The sequence below is a fragment of the Puma concolor genome, chromosome E4 (assembly GCF_028749965.1).
Source record: "Puma concolor isolate L17-30 chromosome E4, mPumCon1.1.hap2, whole genome shotgun sequence".
Taxonomy (NCBI): Eukaryota; Metazoa; Chordata; class Mammalia; order Carnivora; family Felidae; genus Puma; species Puma concolor.
This window is the reverse complement of record NC_141683.1, coordinates 3122206-3143837: the sequence shown is the minus strand read 5'-3', so window position 1 is coordinate 3143837 and position 21632 is coordinate 3122206. Positions and strand designations below refer to the sequence as shown.

At 59.8% G+C, this 21632-nt stretch overlaps 1 protein-coding gene and 1 long non-coding RNA gene across 4 annotated transcripts in view; one reads left to right on the top strand and one right to left on the bottom strand.

The window, feature by feature from the left end:
- Positions 1-21632, bottom strand: part of KIRREL1 (kirre like nephrin family adhesion molecule 1) — a 100077-nt gene that overhangs the window by 25846 nt on the left and 52599 nt on the right. The window lies entirely within an intron of this gene.
- LOC147572236 (uncharacterized) lies at positions 3442-5301 on the top strand. Its single transcript, XR_015245818.1, has 2 exons — positions 3442-3736; positions 4140-5301. It is a non-coding gene; the product is annotated as an uncharacterized LOC147572236 (long non-coding RNA).

Here is a 21632-nt window from a genome sequence, read left to right as displayed (position 1 = left end):
TCCTCCAGCCCCGCTGGCCCCGCTGCCTGCTCTCACATCTTCGCTCGCCCACCGTCCCCCCAGACCCTCTCCCCAACCCCAGCCGTTCCCTTCCTGCTCCATGAAAAATACAACAGCCGGGGGTGGGGGGGCCCTCCCGTTGGCTCTTCTCATCTCACGGAGAAAAGAGGATCATGATTCTCCGGGGCCGGGCCAGCCAAGGGGAAAGGAGGGGAGAAAGGCAGATTTGCACCTTTGATAGAGGAGAGAAGGCGGCCGAAGGGAGGGAGGGAGAGGGGGAGGGCGGGAGGGGTGCCGGATGGGGCGGAGAGAGCGAGGACGCGGGGAGCAGAGACATGCGGATGCGGACAGAAGGGGGCTCGGGACCCTGGGGCCAGGAGCTCCCCGCTGCCGGGGCACGAGGGCCGTGGCTCTGCCGATTTGGAGGACACAGAGTCCAGCCCACGATCAGAAACGTCCAGATGTGACGTGGCTTTTTCGAGAGGCCCTGACAGGTGATGAACCAGGGGTCGGGAGGCTCCCAGCAGGTAACTTCAAGTGTGGCTGAGAGCGACCTCCGGGTGAGCCCCCAGACAAGTCTGCAAACATTCAGACTATCAGCGCCCCCACCCTGCTGTCTGCCAGCCTTCGTTTCACGGTCTGACCTGAAAAAGTCACCCTGGGCAGCAGGGGCCTCGGTGCCTTGACTCAACCTCCCCACCAACCTCCCCCACCCCCATGCCAAGTCACAGGCAGAAGAACCCGTCTCTTCTCCCTCCCCCCAGTCTGCCTGGCCAAGCCAGCCTGATGCCATCTCCAAGGCCGGGGTATGGTAGGGACAGCCGAAGGGGAATCTTTCCAGGGACCAGATGGGATTTTACAAGTGGCCACAATCTGGCCTGGTTTCCTTGCATTTGAGCAGACCACAGAGGCCGGCTGCAGAGGCTGGCCCCAGGGCCCCGGCTGGTACTCCCAGTGATGGGGAGCATGGGCTTATTGGTCTGGGCCAGTGGGTTAGTCACGGAGAAGCAGGACAGAAACTTGAAAGAGACAAGGGCACCTAGCCCAGCCCCTGCCAGGGAGGGACAGACGCGCTGTGGGCCGGAAGTCAGGAGATGTGGGCTTGTGTGGTCCCGGCGCTGCCCCCACACCCAACGGGGTGACTTTGGGGAGGTCACTTCACTTGTCTGGGTCTCCGCTTCCTTAAACTATAAAGAGAGGGAGCTGAACGCTTGGACCCCGAGGGCCTTCCCGCTGTGATGTTCTAAGATTCTGCAGCGTCGTCTGCTGTCCCGGGGCCTCAGCCAGGCCTTGCTGTCGCTCCAAGGACTCAGCTCTGTGCCCGTCCCTCTTGGACTGTGAGGGAGAGGGCCGGTGCACCTGCAGCCGGGCCAGTCTGGCAGCCTCCCCACAGGGTGTAGAGGGCAGTCTGCGGCTTTGTGACACTAGGACCGTGGTGCAGAAGACCCAGATGGGGCCCCAGCACAGGAAGGAAGGCCACTCTTTGCTTCTCCTGCAAGGCACTCCCCGCCAGCCCTCCCCGCATCCCCTGCGCTCGGCTCAGGATGGGAGAAGGGGGGGCAGAGGGCGGGCAGTCCCGGTCTCGGAGGTGACCTGTCAGCCCAGGCCCACTCACAAGGACTTTGAGCTCCCGAACTAAAAGACACCGGCAGGTGCAGCTAGACACATGCACCCCTCCCCCACCGCGGCTCCCATTTGGACCTCCAGCCCCCTCCGCCCTGCCAGCCCAACGACACCCGGGCCAGACCTGATCTGACAACTCTATGCAAATGTGCCCTGGCAGGGGGCCCTGAGAATGTTTTCCGGGAAGGACAAGGGCACTGTGAGCCCAAGTGGGGTTGGCCCGTAGCAGGTATGACAGCGGGAGCAGGAAGGGGAGTGGCAGGAATGGTGGACAGTTTTGCTGAAAAACCGAATTTCAATCTGGCTTCCGTGGGAAGGGAAGGGCAGTGCGGGAGAGGAGGCAGGTGGCTGGCAAGGACTTAGTGCGGACAGGGGACACAGAGGGGAGGAGGGGGGCGGCCGGGGCCGGGACTGTCACAAAGCCAGAGGCCCGGGAGATGGGGCCAGGTGCTGGGAATGGTGTGGGGGGCGGGGAGGGGCGGCAAAGGAAGCGGGCCCTCTGCCGCCGCCCGACCCTGTACCCGCTGCCCCCCAGCCGTCCCCACGCCCGCAGAGCAGCGGGGAAAAGGAACAGAGAAAGAGGAAGGGAAGGGAAGGAAGAAGGAAGGAAGGAAGGAGCCGAGGTGCCCTTGGCTGAGGTGCTGAAAGAGAAGGAAACGAGACAGGAAAGGGAAACAAGAAAATTCAATTAGAAAGAGAGTCTGAAGGTCAGAGCGGCACGGGGCCTTCATCACTAATGCAACACCTTTATGCGAAGAAACTGAGGGTCGGTAGAGGAGAGACGTATTCGGGGCAGGCCTGCCTCCCCACCGCGGACGCCCCGTCGGCAGGCCGCCCGAGCCCTGCCCATCCTGCACAGGAGGCAAGAGAGGAGAGGACGACTCCTTACGCGGAAACTCTCCTTCTCCAAAAGGAGGGAGGGGAAGGGACAGCGAGAGGGAGGGAGGCTACAGAAAAGAAGGGCGGGAAGATGGACAAAGCGGGACAGAGAGAAGAAGGCCCGCGGCGGTGCAGGCGGGGGGGCAGGGATCTGAGGCCACCTTCTGGCCAGGCCATGAGCATTTAGGTCAAGGGAAAGGAGTGAAATCCTTGAGAAATGGAAGGGATTTCAGAAAGGATTAGCCAGGCAGGGCCAGGAGGAGAGAGTGAGGTGGGGCAGCGTCTGAGGAAACTCCAGGCCTGGTCTTCCCCCCCCCCCCCAACAGAGCAGATGGCCCATCTGGCCGGGTCCCTCCACAGGCATCCTGGGGGAGGCCTTCCAGAGGGGTCCATGCACCAGCCTCACCTGCTACCCGCCTGCCCGGCCCGGGGCCCAGCCCCACTCCCTCCAGCACACACAAGTGCGAGTTCTCAGCTCAAGGAAACCTTTTCTCAGTTATCCCGTTAGGAATGTGGCTTCCGTGTACGGTCTGGCAGCGGCCAGAATGGGACCCCTGAGTCTCCCCTGCCGCAGGCTGCAAGGCCAGGAAGAAATGCAGGCTGCTTCTCAGACCTTCTCGGGATTGGTTTCCTGGCACCTTTAGGAATGGTCTCCAGAATGAATAGCATCAACTCAGAAATCCAGAAGACGGAGGCGGGCAGGAGTAAGGATGCGTTCTCCCGCCTTCACCCTGAAACCAAGAGCCTTGGGGGCAGGGGGGAGGGTGCCGGGGTGGTTGAGTGGGTTAAGCATCTGACTTCAGCTCAGGTCATGATGCTGAGGTTGGTGGGTTCGAGCCCCGTGTCGGGCTCTGGGCTGACGGCTCGGAGCCTGGAGCCTGCTTCGGATTCTGTGTCTCCCTCTCTCTCTGCCCCTCCCCTGCTCGCGCTCTGTCTCTCTCTCTTTCTCCAAAAAAAAAAAAAAAAAGAGTCAGGAGACTCGGGTCTTCTCCTGCCAAGCAGTGGCTCTTAAGGACACCTGTCCGTTTCTGAGTTGAATGAGCTTTATTGTATTTCTGCACCCCCTCCTGCCCCCTGCCCCCCTCCCCTCAAAATTAAAAAAAAGAAAAAGAAAAAGCCCAGGAGATCTAGGTGTTAGACTTTATCTTCTTCTGGGGCCGGAACCCTTCGTCACAGATGACCTCAAAGATTTCTCTAGAACTTCCAGATGGAGCTAACAGACTTTATGAGCCAGGTGAGCAACTCACACAGGGAGGCACGGGGGTGGGGGTGGTGGGCTCTAGCCCAGCACCGACTCCCCAGCAGTGTCTCTGAGAAAGGCCGACTTCGCAGACACACTGCAAGCCCACGGCACCGGGGCATCCCCAGACTCCATCACTTGGCCTCCATTACAAGCCTCCACGCCAGACATCCGTGACCGTGGCCCCGAAGGGACCAGGCTGGTTTTGACCCATATAAGAACTTTCCAGTAGCACAAGGCAGCGCACCCCCCAGCCCTAGAGGTGTTCAGATAAGGGTGGACGGTCGCCTGTCCACAATGCGCCAGAGGGCTCGGGGTCATATTTAAGGTCTCTTTCTTTCAGTTCTGGTGCCTTATGATGCTATTTACACACCTCCTATACTCTCTTCTTACTTAGACACGCGCCTATCAAATAATCAGTCTGTAACAGTTCGATCAAGGTGGACTGAAATGGTTTGCGGGACCAAAGTTTAAAGGAAGAAATTCTGAACAGAGCCCAGGGGCAGAGAAAAAGAACAGGTCAAAAACCGGGCTAGGACAGAAGGCAGAGATATAAGGAAAGCTTTTGTCTCCGGGCAATTAATCATGAAACTCAACACGTCAGCGATGGGGCCCAAGCATAGAATCGTGTCAATTTAGACCCGCGGCTTGGTCTGTAGCAATACCGTGTTTCATTAGGGCTCCTTTTCCACAAGACTCGTAAACTCTTTGAGACAACAGATGTAATCATACAGGTGCATTTTCCAAAGCGACGAGGGCAACAGTGCTTTGCGCACAGTAGGTGCTCAACAAATGCTTGCTGTTGGACTATTTGAATTAATTTATGGTTAAAGCAACTGAACCCAGAGAAAGTCAGCTCCCTTCAATATTTATCCACTCATGCGATAAATACGCTGTTGGTGCCGAATGCAGAGCAAACACTGTCTGGGCGCTGGGCTGGTCCCGCCTCCCAGAGCTCAGTCTAGGAGACACAGCCAACGATCCGGGCGACACAGCACGACGAGTGCCATGGTGTAGGAGCAACGGAGGAGAAAGTACCTTAGATGAGTGAAAACGCTGCATTTTCCCGAACGTCTGACTTCCATACTGGTCTTCCCGTGGCCTGAGACCCGGATATTGCTGGCCTTTGCTAGTTCTGGCCTCCTCCATTCGTACAGGCTGCACACTGGAGGCCTTGCTTGGCACACAGTACATATTCAATAAATACACACTTACTGACGAGAAGTGCATTGAGGCCTGACGACAAGCAGGATTTCAACAGCCAGAGAGCGGGAGGAGGGCATTCCAGACAAAGGGAACAGCATGAGCCAAGACATGGAGACATAAAGGACCAGTGAGCAGTTGGAAGTCACTGGAAACCAGGCGCAGAAAGAAATTGGAACTAAGGTCATAGCTCTTTAAAAATTAAACGCTGTGGGGGCGCCTGCGTGGCTCAGTCGGCTGAGCATCCAACTCTTGATTTCGGCTCAGGTCGTGATCCCGGGGTCGTGGGATCGAGCCCCACGTCGGGCTATGTACTGGCAATGGAGCCTGCTTGTGATTCTCTCTCTCTCTCTCTCTCTCTCTCTCTCTCTCTCTCCCTCTCCTTCTGCCCCTCTCCCACTCACACACACACACACACACACACACACTCACTCTCTCTCTCTCAGAACAAAATAAATAAATAAAAAGTAAAATTAAAAATAAACCCTTTCCCCCTGTGGGCATATTCCTCAGTCTCCACCTTCCAGAAACTTCTGTGCTGTTGAGAGACACTGGACACAGACCAAGACAGAGGTGTAGATTCAGAAAGACCAAAGTGGAGGCCAGGTGGCTGATCCAAGGGGCAAGGAGGGCTGCAACACGTGGGCCCCGCCGGGCGAGTGGGAAGCAGAAAGGCGGCTACTTGGCGCGTGTGTGTGCGTGTGTGTGTGGGGGGGCGTGCGTGTGTCCTTGTTTGCGTTCACGCCACTCGTGAGCTTGTTACTGGGCATCCGTACACGAGTGTTGAGACGTAGCCACCATAGCTAGGACATTCTAGGCTTCTCCAATTAATCTCCATTAAAAAGATTTCCCACAGAGGCACTTGTGGAGGCCCCGAGTTGGGGTCATCTGGATCAATCCTCCATAAAGAAAAGCAGCTCCAACCGGCTGCCGAATCGATCCATCTGACTCGGTTCATCCTGCGCGTGCAAGGGGCGTGGAACGTTAATCTGCTGCAGGAGCCCAGGGAGCCCGAGGCGCGGGCTCTGTGACCAGCGACGTGGGCGCGGGTCCCCACGTGGCTGCACTCCACCCCGCGGGGCGGGGGGCACCCAGGGGTGGGCCTGCGGGGTTGATGACGGTGGGGCTGCAAGGGCGGGCTCTGTCTGCTCATCCTTCCCGTCCTGCCGGCCTCGGTTTCCTTTCAGCTGGATCACAACCCCCCAAGAACAGGGGAGGCCCGGGGACGTGGAAACCACTCCGCGAACCACGGCCGGGGGTCTGCAGGACATCGGCGGCGGACGCACGACCAGGGTCCATGGAGAGACCTTCTCGTCAAGCCTGTGCACGCTGACGACTCTTCCTGGGACCCGGACGCTCGCAAAAGCCAGGGCAGCTCTGACGGGGGCCGGTGGTGAACAGAAGGGGAAGAGCAACTCACCCGTGTACGTGCCAGTCACCCTGCCACGGCCTCGCAACCTTCAGATCCCCCTCCTCCAGGCAGGCCTCCCGGTGCCACCCAAGCCGGCCGCTCTGGTCTGAGCCCCCATCAGCTTCCCGCACGCGCCCTTTTCAACTCTTCTGTTCACCGATATCTTCACTGATCTGGGGACGCCCAGCCCTGCTCACTTGTCCCCTCACCCCGTGTTCCGTGTCAGCCTCGGGGCCACCCAGACACCAGAGAAGCCAGGAGCAGGTGGCTGACGGAGGTGCTCACTAAGGTTGCATGAAGAGGGGCTTGGGGGTCTGTGGCAAAGAGGGTCAGACGTCTGGGTGCGGGGGAACGTTGGAGAAGGCAGCCTGCCTCTTCCTTCCTACCCTCCCTGCATCTGATTCTCTCCTTCGCTATTTGAGGTCCTGTGTGCCCCCCAACCAGGGGAATGGCGGGGGGGGGGGGTTTCCTTCTTCCACCTCCGCTCTCCCCAGTCTCTGCAACAACCTAATGATTGCTCATTTCGCTGCCCAGCCCTCGATGGAGAGAACTTCCCTTTGATTGCTTGTGACACGGATCTCACAACAAATTTAGCACCTCATTTCCCGGATGAGCCAATATTCCCCCTCGATTATCTCCCTGCGAGGGGGACGGGGCGCCGTGCATTCCAAAGAGCAGCTTACGCCTCCCCTGGTTATCAGAGTCAATCAAGCTCACCGTCCTCCCAAGGATGGATGCGGTGGGGTGGGAGGAGGTCCTCACAGGAGCACAGGGGGTTTCCGAGAGCCAGGGAAAGGAAGAGGAGGGGGGCAGGGAGGACAGTGGGGAACAGAGAAGCCTCTGGAAACCCGGCCCTCAGCAGGTGTGTGTGCAGGTTCTCCGAAATGGAAGGTGGCGGTGAATACGGTCTGCTGTACTCAGATTGCTCGGATCATTCTAGACCTTCCTTCCCAAGCCTCTTCTGAGATCCTGGCACTTCATCCAGCCGCCCCCTGATGTCTCAGCATGGGGCCAGTCGGGGGAGGGGAGGGATGACCTGGGGCCTCACTGCTTCACCCAGGAATGAAACAGGGAGGGGGAGATACTTTCTACTCAGCGCCCTGACTCCAGCATCCCCGACACCTCGTCTCCCGCGGAAATGACTTTTCTCAACAAAATCACCAGCTCCTAGCTGGGCCGCTGGAAGGGACAGGTGTCCTATGAGGCATCTGCCCCACGGGACCGATGAGGGGAGCGAGAGGTGGTGAGGTGAGTTGGAGGGACGGGGCAGAAGGTTCTCTGAAGGCAGTCAGCGGAGGAAGGGCAGACGGGCGGGCCTTGGGAAATGGACCAAAGGAGGAGGGAAGGAGAGATACGGTCATGTCACTTAGAGCCCTGGCTACACGGGAGACAGGAAGGTGCAGGACACAGAAGATGGGAGCGAGCCTGGGGCAGGGGTGCAGAAGTGCGGGGCAGGGGGGGTGGGAGACGGCTCACCTGTCCTGCCCAGGACAGGGAGACGGTGAAGCGGGGCGCAAGGGTCGGAGGCTCCAGTACTGAGCTGCGGGATGGCTCAGCTGTGGCAGGGATGCGGGGAGGGTGGACTGAGGAGGAAGAGAGAAGGAGCAGGGCTGATACCGGGAGGACCAGCAGATGGCTGCTGTCACTAAACGGATTCCAGTAAGTCAGGGGGGCAGAGCCGAGCCCAGGGACGCCAGGGGAGGGGCGGTCAAGGAGCAGAGCCCGGGCGGGGGGGTGGGGGGGGCAGGAGAAGCCTCATGCCAGCCTGTGTTCCCATTTCCACGGCAACCCCACACGTGACCCCAGCCCACCTCCACGCCAATGCGAATTCCCACCGGAACCTAATCCTAACGGTCATTCAACCCCGAGTCCCAACTGAGCCGAGCTTCAAGGCGGCCAGCACCGCAAACTCCCTCAGCGCCTACTCGGCGGAAGTGATTGACAGATGCCGATCGAATAAAGGAGCATGCAAACCACACCTCGACCCCCACCCTTAAGTGTAGCGCGCCCAGGCCTGACCCCCCTGCCGACGCCAATGCCCGTGCTGGGCGCCGGGCAAACCCAAGCCCCAGCTCTGGCCGGCGGCCACCTCGGTCCTAAGAGTCACCGTCCCTAAGGCAGCGCCACTTCCTGACGGATCTCAGCTTGTTCCTGCCCCACCCCTCCGGCTGGATGGTTACAGTTCGACCTGAGGACCAAGTCAAGGTGGGGGTGCCGGCCCGAGCTCTCAGGCTAATTACGGGTGCTTCCTTCCTCTTGTCTCCAAGCCAGCTGCCCAGAACCTTCTGCCCTAGGAAGTGGGGCTGAACGAGGCTGAGGCTCGGGACCAAGGGACCCCAACCCCGAGACCCCAGGAGGAGTGAGCCAGATGTGAAGACGCCAGTTTGAGCAGACCGAAATCCAGAGCGAGTAAGCGAGTGGGGTTCAGGAGGCAGAGCCCGAGCACCTTCCCACGCCCCGCTGACCCCATATCCCTGGCCCGGACCCAGGCCGTAGGAGCCCTTCGTGGGCGCCCATGGCGGTGGGGGGTAGGGGTGGGGTGCTGTGGTGGGGAGGGGGCCGTGGAGGCGCTGAGCTGCTCTGGAGACCCTGCCTATCTGTCACCTGACTCTGGAGCAGGGCCTCTCCCTCCAGGCCCCTCCTCCTCCTCCTCCCCATCCTCCTCCCCCTCCTCCCCGTCCTCTTCCCCCTCCTCCCCGTCCTCCTCCCCCTCCTCCTTCTCCTCCTCCCCCTGCTGCCCCTCCTCCCCTCCTCCTTCACCTCCTCCTCCCCCTCCTCCCCCTCCTCCTTCACCTCCTCCTCCCCCTCCTCCCCCTCCTCCTTCACCTCCTCCTCCCCCTCCTCCTCCTCCTCCCCCTCCTCCTTCACCTCCTCCTCCCCCTCCTCCTCCTCCTCCCCCTCCTCCCCCTCCTCCTTCACCTCCTCCTCCCCCTCCTCCTTCTCCCTCTCCTCCTCCTCCTTCTTCACCTCCTTCTCCTACTCCTTCTGCTTCTCCTCCTCCCCCTCCTTCCCCTCCCCCTCCTCCTCCCCCTCCTCCTCCCCCTCCTCCTCCTTTACTTCCTCCTCCTTTACTTCCTCCTCCTGCTCTCCTCCCAGGACCCATCACTGAGGCTGGGACAGGAGCTGAGTATTATGTTCTGTTCTCGCTGCAACCAAATCTGATTACTGGGACATGTGATGGATGAGCTCGGTTTGGACCCCCAGCTCAGGCAGTGGGATGATGGAGCTGTCCTGTCACTCCTTCTTCCCGGGATGGAGCATCAGGTCCCAGGCGGCATCTGGAACGTGCCCACCTCGGAGGTGTCTCCAGAGCCCAGATCCCTCTCCAGCCATTCCTTGACATAAGGACCCCCGAGCACCCACACACCCGCACCAGCTCCCCAAGCCCTGCCTCAGGGGATCAGGAACCCAGCTGCGAACCTCTGGCCAGCTGCCACTTCTGCGGGGGGTCGGGGGGGATGGCACTTTGGTGGGGGGGGGTGCTGGAAAAGGCTGCCTCTGCCTGGCTAGGGGCCTCCAGGCATCTCTCAGTGACAGCCACGGGCCTCGCAAGCCTGGGGCAGGGCAGGGAGGGAGGAGGGAGAGAGACGGTGCAGAATAATAATGAAGGATTTTTAATAACTCGTCAGCTACGGTGTCAGCTCAGCAGCAGCAGCAGCACAACCCATTGGGAAAACTTTGCGAGGAATTGTCTTCCCAGGAAGCGAGAAGTGAGGGGAGTCAGAAGGGCCGAGGGCAGGGAAGCGCCCGCCTCCCCCCTAGCCCCTCGAAGCTCTCAGTCAGCACCCAGGGTGCAGGACAAAGTGCAAACAGAATTACGGAGCCCCGGGCCCGGCCACTCCGGGCCCGACCCACAGACCACAGACTCAGCCCAAGACAGGAGCAATCTGTGAGGACATCACAGCACGGGCAAGCCCCCCGCCCCGGAAAACACAGCCCCCGACTTGCTCGATGGCCTCAGTCAGCTGGAAGGCAACTACATGCTTATCAAAGGGCTTCTTCTCTTTACCTAATAATTCACCAGGGAATCGTTTGAAGTAGGAGTGTCATCAAAGAGTGTTACAGAAAGCCCTGGTGACCACCTTTCCGACAGCCTCGTTTTCAGACGAGGACACCGAGGTCCAAAGATGTTGCACAGACAGACGGTGGTGGTGGAGCAGGGTCCCTAGAAACCCGAAATCCAGATCTCCTAAAAATGAATGTAAGTTCACAAAAATAGAATTTCCATATACTTTTCAGGGGCGGATGCTGCACAGCCGGCGGTAATGGGCTCTCCAGCAGGTCAGGGGTGGGAGCGGTGGCGGAACGTGGGGTAACCCAGCAAAACATTACCCGCCTTCTCTCTCCCTCAGATCACTCCTGGAGGGCTTCCCGGGAGTGGCGGCTGTGAACGCGGGCTGGGAAATGGGAGAGATTTCCCAAGCCTTTGGAATGACAGGTGGAAAAGGCCTCAGTGACACGGACAGAGGGGAATATTCTAGGTCTGTGAGAAGCCCTGGGAAGCTACGAAGAGATGGGGTCCTTATCATACGCACGTGTGAAAGGCAGAGGCTGCAGCGGGCAGGCTGAAAGTTCCAGCCCTTGGGAGGTCAGGGGCATTAAAGGCTTAGTGGCTCTGAGCAGCCCAAAGACAGGGCAGGGCTCCCCCTCCAGGTCCACAGAAGTGAGCAGGCTGGGACCCCTGGGAGCCCCGGCAGCCTGCCAACACCCCCACACACAAGAAAGCCGGGGCGGGGGTGGGGGGCAGGGACGCACATCTCCATCCCAACCAACCCCCCAAGTCCAAGGTTGTAGTGCTGCACAAAACAGGCACTTGATGAGGGTTTCACGAGTGAAGGGGACAGTGCTGGGGGCTTCGCGGGAGAAGGAAAGGGCAAGGGGAGGCCCCCCCAGATTCCCGCAGAAGGCCAAGACCGAAGGCTTCCTTTGCTGCGGCAGAAAGAGAAACTGAGGCAGCAGGGCGCGGGCCCATGTTGCCGAGGAGAAGGCCTGCAGCAAAGCCAGCAGCGGGCCCCGCAGCCCAGCCAGCCGCTCGGCAAGATGTAAAGTGCTATCCAAACGTGATGCATTATTAACACTTCAGAAATCATATTTCACAGCCGCCCGCTGGAGCCGGGAAGTGAATCTTTCCTCCTGCTCTCGGGCGGGGAGTTATTGTTAGAGCCACATGTGACAGCAGTGACGTGTGACCACGGCTGAGAGGGTGGGTGGGGGCGGAGGCCAGGGGCGCCCACCCGGGCAGCAAGCTGGCCCCTGCCTCTCCCACCCCATGGTGATGGGCTTCCAGGAGCCCCCAGCAGAGAAGGCTGATGGAGCCTGTGACCGAGCCCCTCCCCCGCTCCCCTGCACCACAGGATGGACACAGGGGCAGGAGATCCGGAAGGTCACTGCTGCAGGGGCTTCCTGGGAGAGGAGGGTCCAGAGCAGGTCGGGGAAGACGAGGCCCTGGGTCCCGGGTGGGCTGGGAGGCCTCCAGGCGGGCCCAGCCCAGGCAGAGGGAGGAGGAAGCCAGCTGCGAGCTGGGTCCTGTCCCCACTCGAGGTCGCCAGCCACGGGCCCGGGAGGAAGGAGGGAGGGGAGGGAGAGCCCTGCCTGCCAGGGCAGCGCTGACTCTTGGGTAAGAAACGAGAAGGCGTTGGTGGTGGACAGGGGGGGACAGGGAGGCTGCCAGTCACCCCCAGCCCCTCTCGGACCCGCCCCCTCGAGGGACCCGCCTCGCTCTCGCCTGCAGGTGCTGGGCTGGTCTCTGTGCTCGGGGCCAGGGTGGGCAGCTTGTAATTAGGCACAGGGACCGGAGGAACCAATTTTCAATTAAAACCTTATCTACAGGGTGCATAGACATAAAGGCGGGTACGTCTGATTCTTTTCTAAGCCAGCCTTCAGTATTTGCAGTGCCTGGAAGGAGACGCAGGGAGGGAGGGCGCCCGGGCAACCCTGGCGACATATAAATTCTACTCATAATTACATGACTTTCAACACCACGAGATGCCAATAAAGTATTTGCAGGCCCACAGACGAACGGCGTGCTGGCATTCCCGAGACGGCGCTCGGGCAGCCAGGGCACGGGGAGGGGCGGTCGCTTCTGCCTCGGGGGGTGGCTGCCCGCGGAGGGGGCTTCTCCTTGGCTGCTGAGCAGACCCCTGCCTTCAGGGCCCCGGGCCGCCCGTCCCTTGAAACCCAGCTCTGTTAGAGCCCCACAAGCCAAGGACGTGAGCTGTGGGTGTGCAGAAGGAAACGGAGAAGTCTCCCTCCGCCCCTGAGCCCAGCCCTCTCTTGCCCCCACCTTCTTGAGGCCGACCACCGGGCTTCCCCTTCCCATGCACTCAAGGGAGCGCAGGTGGCACAGTCGGGGGCGAGCTCCCCCCTCTCAGAGCCAGGGCAGGCGGGAGGACACGGGACAGGGGGCATCGAGAGGGCCCACGAAGGAGCGGGGAGGCACTCTGGGAAAGCGGGGGGGGGCCTCATCCATCACCCCTGCCTCCACGCACACCGGAAGCAGCAAACCGGTCAGGAGCCTTGCCTTCCCCGTCAGTGTAGGCCCAGCCTCCGGGCACGGGCCTCTCTGCAGGGACCTCTCGATGAAATATACGTTAGCTGTGAACGGCACAGAATGGAGGAAGAGGGGCGACCAGGAACTCTGCCAGTGAGTTGGCGGGCGCGGGTTTCGGTAGCGACAGCAGCACTCCTGCTGGACATCGGAACCGGTGTGGCTCCCGCTCTGTGGTCTCCCCCCTGCCCCCCCCCCCAGCGCCCCAAACCAGCCTGTGCCTTTCACAAGTGAGTTTCTGGGGACCAGAAACAGCTCTGAGAGCCGCTCAAGATGAGCTCCCGGCACGGGCTTAGCTCGGCCACGGGCACAGCAGTCAGCATGCCGTCCAGGGGAATCAAAAATTAAATAACAGCGATAATGACGCTTCCACAAACATCCACAGGCAACTGGTCGGCAAGAAATCTCGTCAACGGCCTCTGCGGAAGGGGTCCTGTAGAGCCGAGGCAGCCCGCCCTCGGTCCTCCAGCCCGTTCCTGCCACCTTGATGGCTTTCTGCCTCTGTTTCCGGCCAAACCTGGAAGAACTTTGAAGCCTGGACAATTCCGCTCAATTCTATTCCACGCGAATCAGCAGTAAGTCTCGGGGACCTACTGTGTGCCAGAGTTTATACTAAGCACCACGGAGATAAGGAGATTAACGGGGCACAGCCTTGCTCTTGAGGCATTTATAATAAATAGCTTTTGCTAAAGATAAGGTTCAGGCCAGTCATCGGCTTTGGTGTTTAGGAGAGAAATGATTAATCCTGATCGTGGGGGAAGAGGAGAGAGTGATTTGGGGAGGAGAGAGTGATTTGGGGAGGAGAGAGTGATTTGGGGAAGAGACTGCGTAGGGGGCGAGATGAAGCCTCGTACCCGCAGGCACAGAGACAAAGCGATTCTGGGCACAAAGGACATCGAAGACAAAGGCCGGGCAGTGCGCGGTGTGTGTGGGGGCCAGTCCGGCGTGGCCGGAGCTCTGGGCATTTGTCGAAGGGCAGGGCTGTCAGGATCAAAAGTGATAATCCCCTTAAACGGACTTGCAAGTTCCATGTGCGTGGCAATTATCAGGTTCCACGTTCGTACGGCTTGTGGGACATTACAGGCCACGTAGCGTGGGATCAGGTTGTGGCAGGTCTTGAATGCACTCGTTCACCCCCGCCCTCCACCCTGAATGCACCCTGACCCTCCCAGGCGTCAGCCACTGTGCTGGGGGCTGCAGGCAGGCAGCAGAATCCCACCCGCCTCCTGCTCCCAAGGAATGTCCACGGGAGCACAGACCTTCACACGTGAATGCAACACGGGGCTACAGGCGCCTGCAGTGATAAAGTACGGAAGGGGTGCAATGGACTCAGAGAGAGAGTGGATTTGGCCTGGGGGGTCAGCTGGCCACCAGGAAGGCTTCACGGGGACTAAGATTCGCAAAGTGTTGGGGGGTGCCCACCAAGCAGATGGGGAAGCCCACCGCGGGGGTGGGGGAGACCCTCCAGGAAGAGCATGTATGTGAGCAAAGTCCGGGAGGCAGGGTCTTTGCTGGACCGTGGCCTCTCCACGCGGTTCTGACGGGACAGAGAACACCAGCGGGCTGGGCTGGGCCCTGTGTCGTTCTACCTGCCGGCTGGAGGGCAGCCCTGGGATTCGGTGACAGCGGCTGAGAGGGGTAAAGCCTGGAGAGCCCCGCCGGCAGCCGTGGGAGCTGTGGCTCGGCTCCTGGAGAGAAGTTATAAGCACTCAGAACTAAGACAGCGGATAAAGAGAAATGGAACAGATCTGAAATGCATGGAGAGGCAGAATCAACAGGATTTAATGGTTGGGAGAACGTGAAGCGGAGGGGGATGGTCCTCAGTGTGGGTCGCCAGGCAGTGGACCCCGATCTGGGAATCCCGGAGAGGCAGGCGCGGTGGGGGTGGCCTGGCGGCCATCCAAGGTCATTCTGAGGCATGTGGACTTGATCCTCCGGACGGTGGGGGGGCCTCAAGGGCGGACTTGAGAAAGGCTGCTGTGCACCCAACCCAGGGAAAGCGCAGGCAAGAGAGGGGCTGAGTCAGGGAGGGGAGGATGGGAGGGGGGAGGAGAGAGAGTCTGCGTCTGTGCGGCCCCCAAAGAGGAGGTGACCGGAAGTCCAGCGTCGGTGCCCTGGTGGCCACGTGGCGGGTATTGGCAGTGTTCAGTTGTGAGGCAGACGTGAGGGGCACACACACTCAACACCGTAAAATACCAGCCATTCCTCGTCTCCCTAAAATAGGTTATCTGTGGTGTGACCCAACCCTGATAAGAACAGCTCGTTGTTTGCAACTGTGGATGACCACAGTGGGGGCAGCGGGGAGGGGGGGGAGGAGCCAGAGTCAGGGCTGTGGTGTCTTCCCTGTTGCAGGAAGGAGAGGATGCCCTTCCAGGCAGAGGGACCAGCACGAGCAGGGGCTCAGAGGCAGGACGACTGCAAACGCAGGAGAATGTGAATGTGAGCAAACCTCACCACCGCACTGGGCCGTCTGGGGGCCCCCGGCCCCGCCGCCCCCCCCCCCCCGGGGCCACCATCAAAGAGCCGAGGGCCATCAGCCAGCACTGAAGGCTGGAGAGAGGCCTCCGCTCTGAGCACTGCTGAGCACATGTCCATCTCTGAAGCAGGAGGAAGGGGAGGCAGCCAGGAAGGAATCAGGAGAAGGTACAATTTTGGGAAAGCGAACACGGTGAGGGCAGGATGGGCCAGCTGGACAGCCGCTGTCCGACAGCATTCCCAAGTCTCGGAACGTCACGGCCGGAAGAGACCAACCCTCTCATTTCACAGGCGGGGAACCTGAGGCCCACAGAGGTGCAGTGACGGTCACCAGCAAAGCCAGAAGCACAGCTCTGGTGTCTCTGGGCGCCTCGGGTGCAGGCTCTACCCCAGCACCAGAAAGGTCCCTTGAACACTGAAGGTGTTGCACTCTGAGGGCTGAGCGGCCTCCCAAGGTCACGTGGCTCCTGCTGTAATCAGTGATCCCGTCCCGTCTTTCTGGTAGCCTCCGAGCCCCTTCTCTGACATCCCTGGCCCCTGCAGAACCTGGGGCGGAGGGCATTGGGGTTCAGCCTCTACTCTCACCAGGAGGCTGCAGGTGGGGCTGAGCTGGAGCCCAGGAGCACTGCCCGTGGCAGGTGCCGAAGGCCCTGGGGCCCGAGAACTCTCGGACAGATGCTCTGGATGTTCTCTCCAGCCACACACAGTCCTCTCCCCGAGCCCCACCTCCAGACACTGATTTTCAGCTTTAAACCTCAAATACGGCCAACGGCCCCCAAGCGGGGGCTCCCAGGGAGTGCTCACTGGAACATGAGGTCAGCTCAGTCCAGGAGGGCTGTGACTGCGCCTCCAGCCCTCGTCACAAGCGGGCAGTGGCCGTTGTGACCCGAGCACCTTCAGCCTGGTTTCCTGGTCCTTCTGCCCACTGACCCCAATACTTCTCCGCCCGCACCCAAACCAGGCACTCGCCGCGGACCCCTCCTGGCTTACCTCGCGCCAGCCAGCACCGGACACGCCTCCTCAACAGGTCTCGGTTATCCCTGTCCCCGACACCTACTCCCCTCGCTGAAGCCCCCTCTTTGCTCCCTGGACTATGGCAACACCCCTGACTGGTTCCCCCGCCTCCAGCTCGCGCCCCTTAAATCCACTCTCCACACAGTTGCCAGAATGATCTTCCTAAGACACAAATCTATCACCACCCCGTGTGAAACCTTCAGTGGCTCCCCAGTGACCTCGGACGAAGCTCAAATTAGCTTAGGTCCCGGCCAACCTCACTGCTCTTCTGTTCTCCAGGACATGCGCTCCGCCTTGCAGAAACCCCAGCATGCCAGGGGTCTCCGTGCCCATCCTGCCTCAGCCCTCCAACTTGCATGCTCCCCTCCCCTGCCACCGGGCTCCCCCCCTCTTCCTCCTCCAAGAGCAGTTCAGGCTCAGGGCCCCAGGAGCCTTCCCGGATCCCCAGCCCGCGCAGCACTGAGCTCACAGGGTACTTACAGCCCTAGGACTGAGAAGCACTGAGCTACAAGCACCTCAGGACAGACGCTGTTTGTAATCCAGCCTTGTACTGAGCAAGGACGCCCATCTCCTCGTAGACGCTCAACTAACGCTTGTGGAATCGAACTGAACCCCAAAGTTAATCTTCTCTTCCTACCTCGCCCTACAAATACCTTTTATTCCTTCTGCCTCCTCACTTGCTAACCCAAGTTTTTCTTCTTCTGTGCCATGCAAATGCCCCCTCTTCCAAGAAGCTCTCCCTGATAGCCCCCCCCCCCCGCACCCCCGAGCTTGTGCCACACGGCTTAGCATCTCTGCTGCCTCTCTCCCGAGAGTGAGCTCCACTCCCAAACCAGCCCGCTCGTTTTTTCTCAAAGGCAGTAAATGCTTCCTGCGCTTGTGGTCAATGTCATAAGATTTCTTACCCCTGCAATTCCTCCTCCAGCTGCGGGGCGAGGACTGTGCCCCAGCCCCACCGCACGTGTATTGGCTGTGACAGAGGCACGGTCACGGCTGTTCAGGGCCTGTGTTGAACTGCTGACTTGTGTGTTTTATGTTATTTTTGTACACGAGCAAAGGTGTGTGTTCCCTTTTCCTTCTAGGTGTTTCTCTGCACCTTTCTGTGTCCCACTTTGGGCGACAGCTCCGAGATCCCTTCCCGCTTTGATGCTGGGTGAGTCTGCAGCTGTGGGTTCACTGGGGGCAGGAACTACATCTATTTCTTCCCTCCTGGCTTCGTACACCGGAGGCTCGAAAAATCGTGCTGGATGGAAACCATTCCTGGTCTCTGCTTCTCCCCTCTTCCTCTCACGGGAGGCAGGCGCATCTAGGAGCTAAGTTGGTCAGTAGCCAGCTCTGCTGTGCAGCCTGGGACCATGTGCTTCACGTCTCTGTGCCTCAGTGTCCTCGTCTGTAAAATGGACGTGATATCAGTATTTCCTCACAGAGACTAAGCCCCGGGCAAGTTTTAGTTGTTATGATGATGATGATGATTGCCTGATCCTTCCATCTTTCTTATTTCATTTTTGGATTCCTCACCTTTTTTGATCTCGGGGACCTGATAAGTGTCATCGACACCAAGGAGCCAAGGACGGGAGTGCTGGTGGAGGAAGCCCGCGGAAGCCCAGGGCTAGGTTGCTCTTGGGCTCCAGAGATCTCTTGGTCAAAAGAAAGGGAGGGTCGGGGCCGGGGGAGGCGCAGGAAAGTCCTGGGCAGAGGAAGGGACCTGCCAGCTCACTCAGAGCAGATCATTTTTGTGGGAGCCACACCGGGGAGGGGGCACGGCTTATGGAACATTCCACAGGACACCCGAACCCTGGCCCTGAAACACTTGTGTGCGCGGGTCAGAGCAGGTTATAACCAGTGTGGCCGAGCCCCTGGCCGCTCCGGGAAGGACGTGCACAGGGGACCGGGGACTCGGGAACGTGGCTGTGGCCCCGGCTCTGTAGCAATTACAACCTCAGGCAAGGCTCACCGCGCTGAGCCTCAGTTCACCCAACTAGAAAACAGGGACAGCAGAGCGATCTGGGCGGGATCACGTGTGCTCCGTAAACGACAAAGCGGCACCCAGCTCTCAGCCCTCGTTGTTATTAAGGCTGTAACTACACGGCCTAGCCATCCAGAAAATGTATCTGATAACTGAGGTTCAAGTACCTTTTTAAGCCTCATTTATTTAAGCCAAACAGGTTCTCAGTCATCGGAAGGTGACCGGCCTCCATGAGCCTTCACGGCTCCCCCGCACAGCCTGACCTCTCTCTGCCTGACTCCCCCCGGGGTCTGCCCTCCCCGCCAGCCCGAGGGGCTGAGTCCCCCGCAGGGCTCGACCCCGGGCGCCCAGGCCAGTGTCATGCACACAGCAGGCACGCACCGTGGCTGTCTTCAGCGAGTCAACGAGCAGGTGCACAAATTCTCCCTTCGGCAGCGCTACAGGCCCCCCCCCCCCCCACCCGGCCGCGGCCTCTAACCGCCGGGGCTGGTTCCTCTCTCTGGAGTCACATAAAATGAATCTAATTCTCCTCCACATGACAGTGCTTCAAGCATGTGAGCAGAGTTATGACGTGCCCCAGAGTCTCCTCTTCTCGTGACCAGACAGCCCGCGTTCTTAAACTGCTGTTTCCTCCCCACGGGCCCTGCGCACACGCCGGCTGGGTGTCCTCCGCTGGCCTGGCTCCCGCCCCGCTTCTCCACTCACAGCAAACCACGAGCTCCTGCACGCGGGGCTCTCCTCCCGGGGCCCCACGCCACGGTTTCCGAGGTCAAGGTCACCAAGGACCCCCAAGCGGCTAAATCCAACATCTACCCTCACCTTGGCTCCCACCTTGCTGCTCGGACCAGCAGCATCTGGCACGGCCGGCCGCTGCCCCTGGGGCTTGGCAGCCTGGCGCTCTCCCGGGGCTCACCCTGGTCCTGTGCCTGCTGTGGTCCCCTCTGCCCTCGCTCCCTGCCGAGTTTACCGGGCGCACACCCACCGCCTCCAGCCAGCTCAGACCTCCCCCCCGCCCCCAGCTCCGGCCGCTTCGGCCAAGACACTTATTTCACGGCTGCACTTGTGTGTCCCACAGGCATCTCCCACTTCCCTCCAAAACGGAGCTCCCCATCTTCCTGGGCCCCGCAGCAAAGACCACCCTCTTCCTCCGGGTCCTCAGGACAAGCTCCGTTCTCTGCCCTTCCCTTCCTCTCTCCCACTGCTTCCCCTCCATCAGTGCATCCTGCCGGTTCTATTCCTCAAATAATTCCAGAGACGAGCCCCGTCCGCAGGAGCCACCGGATGGGTCCCCTGTCCGCACACAGTCTGTTCACAACACAGCAGCCAGAGTGACTCTGTTAACACAGAAATTAGGTCTCAGAACCCAGCACTGACTTCCCATCTCATTCGAAGTGAAAACCCGGGTCCTTGTGATTCCTTCAAGGTTCTTGTCCCCTAACCACTTGTCTGGTCCTGGTCCTGGGGTCCTGGGACAGAGGCTCTCGAGCCTTGGAACTTCCCCAGTGATAAGGGTGTCTTTGGGCTCTTGGACCACACCTGGGTTTGTGCTAAGGAAGTGAGTCTGGGTGGGGGCTGGGATTGCTGGTGGACCAGCCACGGGGTCGGTGGGCTGGGGCTCCAGGCCACAGACACCGGCTTGACCTGCTGAGACCCAGGAGAGGAAGAGGGTTCAGTGGGTTCCATCGTAGGGCCGGTGATTCACTCACCAACCCCCAATAAACACTGGACACTGAGGCTCAGGGGAACTTTCCAGTTGGTGAACTCTTCCGTGTGCCGGGAGGGTGATGGCCTGATTCTGCAGGGAGGGCAGTGGGGGCTCCTCTCCTCATCGGGTTGGTCCCGATCTGTGTCCTTTCTAGAGGAGCTGTAAGCAAGGCACTTTGCCAAGTTAGAGTCGTTCCTGGCCCCTGAGGGGGCCGCGGTCAGAAGGGTGCTCAGGAGGTGGCCTGGGATCCCACCCTGGCCGGGGCTGTGCCCTGAACACGTGGAGTCTGAGCTAACTCTGGATGGTGAGTATCAGAACTACAGGGCGTGTGTGTGGCCCCTCACGATTTGCGTGCACGTGCATGTTGTATATGCACACACACGTGCGCACACACACACACACACACACACACCTTGTTTCTACCACTCGTTCCCTTGCTCACTTTGGTACATTCATACTGGATTTCCTCAAACGCAGCAGGGACCCTCCAACCTCAGGACCTTTGCATTTACTGTTCTTTCTTCCGGGAACGCTTCCCCCTGGTATGTCTGTTCCCTTCCCTCCTTCAGACCTTGTGTCAAGTACCACCTTCTGAGTGAGTTCCTACCGAACCACGTCACTTAAAATTGCACAACTGCCCACGACGTTCCGGAAGCCCCTTCTCTTGTTTTACTGCTCCCATAGCGCATATCAATATCCAAGTTACCTTTTATTTTATGTATTAATTTGTTTATCGTCTCCTTCCCTGACACGAAGCCTTAAAAGATCTGTGAGGGTAGAAATACACACACACACACACACACACACACACACACACACACACACATTTTGCTCACTGCTGTACCCTCAGCGCCCAGAAAAAGCGCCTGGTACTTTAAGGATACGAGATGAATAACAATGAGTGTTACGGTTTCTAGAAGCTTTACTACCATCCAGTTGGCCTACTTCCCATTGAGCCGAGTATCCAGAAAGGATGGACGCTGCCTGGCGTGGGTCCCCCAGGACGGTGCAGAGGAACTCCTCTTCTTCCAGGGAGAATGTCACACCCAGCACTGGAGGCAGACAGCAGGGGGTTCACCTCCGGCTATGCCCCTTCGTGTTTAAGCTTATTTTTGAGAGCGAACACACAGGGGGACGGGCAGAGAGACGGGGGACAGAGATCCGAAGCAGGCTCTGCGTTGACAGCGGTGAACCCCATCTGGGACTCGAACTCACGAACCGCGGGATCACGACCTGAGCGGAAGCTGGACACTCGACCGACTGCGCCACCCAGGCGCCCCTTTGCCACTTTTTTCTAGCCGCCTTTCACATGATGCTTTGTGCACAGGGTGCCCCTCGGGCCGTGCAGACAGTCCCTGCTCCAGGAGCACAGGGTCCCCGTCCGCCGCACCCACTCTTGTGGGCCCAGCGGGTAGCACCGCGCCCGCACCAAGGCGGCATCCGATTCACACCTGCTGAACGGACGAATGAACGTTCCAGACAGGACGCGCGTCACTGTACATGGACTGTCTCACGGAATCCTCAACACTCCCCATTACGCGGCAAGCAATCAACCTCGTCTTACTTATG